The sequence below is a fragment of the Bactrocera oleae genome, chromosome 3, assembly GCF_042242935.1.
Source record: "Bactrocera oleae isolate idBacOlea1 chromosome 3, idBacOlea1, whole genome shotgun sequence".
Lineage (NCBI taxonomy): Eukaryota > Metazoa > Arthropoda > Insecta > Diptera > Tephritidae > Bactrocera > Bactrocera oleae.
Window position 1 is genome coordinate 7,700,221 of NC_091537.1, and position 4,180 is coordinate 7,704,400.

At 36.0% G+C, this 4,180-nt stretch overlaps 1 long non-coding RNA gene across 1 annotated transcript; it reads left to right on the forward strand.

The window, feature by feature from the left end:
- The first annotated feature begins 266 nt into the window (after positions 1-266).
- Positions 267-2,168, forward strand: LOC106615594 (uncharacterized). Its single transcript, XR_001330645.3, has 3 exons — positions 267-476; positions 536-809; positions 874-2,168. It is a non-coding gene; the product is annotated as an uncharacterized lncRNA (long non-coding RNA).
- Positions 2,169-4,180: the final 2,012 nt, after the last annotated feature.

The window sequence follows — 4,180 nt, forward strand, 5'->3', positions numbered from 1 at the left end:
TAGTGACAGTCAGAAAAGTAGTAAGATATTTTGAAAGAAACCCATGAGCTGAAAATTTTAATTTTTTTGCTAAAAACATATCCTAAGTGGAATAAGGCGTCCTGAACTCGAGTTTCCTTATTTGATTCTTAAGCTCCCCCAGCTAAAACATCCGATCACCGTCATACAAAAATGTGCATATAAGTTTGATTCACAAATAAAGTTCAATAAAAAGTTTTCAAAGAAACAAAAATGTGCCCGATTTTAAAAGATCTTACACATCTCTTTGAAATAAACTTCAAAATTCAAAATATATCAAGAAATTAGGAAAACTAAATAAAACCCAACCATTTACCATAATTTCAACAAAATATTGCAGCTTTGCATTTCTTTCCATATTTCATGTCATGACAAAATTATTGCAACTACAACAACAACAGATGAATCGATTAACCCAAATGTCCGAACGTGCACGATTATTATTTCTCATTTGTATGGTAAGTCTAATCAAATTGACCCATCAGTTAAATTGAGTTGCACATGTGCAAATATTCAGGCAAAACGGAGGTGAGCTGAAAGAGTACAACAAATTATATGAATGTGGGTGAACGTATTTAAAATGCGGGTACATGAAAGGATAATTATGTTTCGAAACTTTTTATACATATGTATATGAATAGATATATGTATATTTGAGAGATTTTTAGTAATACTTAGCCTAAAAGTACACCAAAATTCGACCGATAGACACCAATACAAATATATTTGATACGCACATGGATGCTTGGGCGCTGGCTTCGGTTGGAGCGTGATTGTGAATGAATGAGTGGGTGAGTATTTAAGACCCGCATCTGTAACTTTGGAACATTTAATTAATTGAATGCCAACTTGCAGCATATCACGTGTCACACGAGCAGGCGTGCGTATGTACGCATCTGTGCGTGTCTATGTGTGTGTGTGTGAAATCAAAGCTTTTTGCGTGCGTTTGGGACACTGGCATGGGACTGAATCAATTTGGCTTATCGCTTTAATGCGAAACGAGGCGACAGCACACCGAATGTGTGGCACAAAAGAAAATGTACGCAACAACAAAAACAACAACAGTTGCAACAATGACAACTACTACAACAAGCAGAGCAATGTTTTGTGCCAAAAATTAGGCAAACGCACAAAATGCAAAATGAAGCAACGTACGCACACACGCCAGGGGTGTGTTTGAGAAGGAGTGCTGTAGAAACATTGAAAGAGCATCAAAAGGCAAGGGACATATGTACATTGAAATGAAGCTGCACAAAGCCATACAAAAGTTCATCAATACCACCGCATAACACACAGGCATATAGGCGCCAATACTCATGCAAAGGTTCGCGTGTCACATATAGTGACTTTCAAATTAGCTTAAAGTGCGTGTTGTTGCAAGGTATCTTCTTTGTGCGCACTCTGTGATTTGCCCAGAACTGTCCGGCAGGAATTAGCAACCGCAAAGGAAAGACAACAGGAGCGTGAGTAATCATGAAACCTAAAATCCTGCTGCCTAAGCTTGTGGCATTTAAAATTTGACAAAGGCATTGCAAAGCTGACATTTCTAAACTTTAGATTTTATAAGTCAACTCTTCTAGAATCTATTTATATACCTCTATATGGTATCCGCGGAAAGGAAGTATTTGGGTCAAATAAGCATTAAGCTTATTTCACGGATGGATCAAAGTTAAGTGGGAGAGTACATGGTGGATTCTTCTGTCGTGAACTCTCCATCAACTCTAGTTTCAGACCGCTACAGTGCTCAAGCGACCGTAAGAGGTCATGCAAACTACTATCTTTTAGCAAAGTCCATCTCACCGCAATTATAGGTAATTTTACTGGACACTGTTCAATAGGTTTACACGCAGTGCGGCTTAAAATTCTGTCGAACGCTTTTTGCCAAAGCTATATAGAGGAAGGCGAGGTGGAATCATCTTGTCACTTCCATCTCTATTGCCCAGCTTTTGTCAGACTGAGATTGAAATATCTCGGTTGACTCGTCTTTGGTGAACCTAGCGAAGTTGTTGTCGTAATTTCATAAAACCACTTTCATAGAATCCCTCGTCTTTATTGACAAAACTAACTGGGATCATCAATTTCCAAAAGCTTTTCTTTAGGCAAATTTTTTACAAGCAAAATCGTTTGCAATAGACAGGTACAGTTAGTAACCAATTGGTGGCAAGTCCGGACTATAAAGTGAATGCATAAGAACCTCTTAACTAATCTCTCGGAGCTTTTTGCGACTGAATAGCGATGTTTGTGACCTGGCGTTGACCTGGTGGAACAAAATTAGTTACTCTCCATTAGCCAAAGTTGACCTATTCTCTTTGCTAGTAAAGCATCGATCAAACATATTATATTGAAGAGTAGGAGTCAGTTCCACAAAAAAATGTTTATGGAATAAAAATTCCACATGCAACTATATGATAAATTATTATTGATTGAGAACATTTAATACTCGTCGGTTTAAAAACAACTAGAGTATATCTAGTTATCCTTCGAGGGTAAGTGTTTCACAAGTTCAGAAAACCTATTTCATTGTTTTATATAGATGTTTTCGCAGTAGATTTAAAGGAAGATATAGTATATTGGATAAAAGCTACTTTTGATAGCAATTCCAGCTATTAATGCAAGACAGGATCCCGGAAAGAAAGTGAATAAATTACAAAAACAAAAAAAAAACACACAGTTTTGAATGCTTCCAGCAATTTCATTTACTTAATACAATAACAACAATAACAAAAGATGAGATTAGTTGCTATATGCTTTCGTAGTAATCACTTACACCGCTTTTCCTATTCAAAGTCGCATGCTGCCAGAAAGCAACAACAAAAGAAGCTGCAGCAAATGCTTCAGTCTTGCCACAAAAGCAACACAGTAAGCATTCTAAGTTGGCTTTAATATAAATTGTCTCCACCCGCACTTTGACTTAGCCCCGTATCAGCTCTATTCCGTCCCAGCTACCATCTTTAACGCTTTGATATATGTAAGTGTGTGGGTATGTGAGCTGTCAGTGTCGCTTTGACACTGATGTACATAGCACGCCATAGACGCTGTGACACATTTAGAGCCTCAACAACATTACTGTACTATTGTTGTTGTACGTTCGGTTTCATTTTTGTAATTTGGTGTCAAATATGTACCATGTACTGTTGCTGCCACAAGCAGTGCCTTGCTGTTGTAAGACTACCACTAGTAACTAGTATGTGTGTTGTAATTGTTGTAGCTGTCCGTCAGTTTGTTTGCTTTAGATGCTCTTAGCCATCGTACGCTTGTGTCTCGGTTTTTCTCGGTTTGACACAAAGACGTGCCTCTGAATTTTTTATTAAATATTAGTGCAATGACAATGACGTTGACTTTCGTCTTTTGCGCATTTCCCTACGACTTTTGAACTAACATAAACCCATGCAAATACAGTTGAATATTTGTTTGTACAATATATATGCTTAACATTAGTGTTGTTATGCTTATTGACATTTTTTGCGCTGTTGTTGTCGCCATTATTGTCATTGTTACCCGCTGCCTTTGTGTAGTTGGTGTCAGTCTAATATAATTAAATTAAATATTTATTTTTTCTTTCCATTCTTTGTCACATATTTTAAGCACACAATGTTTATGGCTTGGCGCGTTTATTTATTTATTTTTTGTTTGTTTTTATTGTGTTTTTTTTTTTTTTTTTACTTGAATTTTTAATGTGCTATTTGGAGCTTTGCTGTAAGCAATTTAACGTTCCAAATTACATTTAAATGGCTGTCGTATTGTTAAAATATTATAATTTCTTTGCAAAACATATATATTTACGGTGAGGTGTTGTTACGTAAAGAAATTGCTAACGGTCACTTAGTATTTCTATAAAAATAAACCTATAAGTATAGAGTTTGAGGAGTCAGACAAAAAATTCTTGGTTTGACCAAAAACATTTTCTTAAGCAAAACACAAGAAAAACTTTAACCGAAGTTATAATATACATAACAAGTACATTTTTTTATAGCGGGTACATTTATTATAGGAGGGTATAGAAATCTTTAACCTCGATTTTGATCGGTCAGTTTATATTGCAACTAGCCACTCAAGTTGTACGATCTAAACAATTTCGATGAAGATTGTAGCCTCAGATAATAAGCTATGCCAAATTTCGTAGCGATACCTTGTCAAATAAAAAAGTTTTCGATACAAGGAA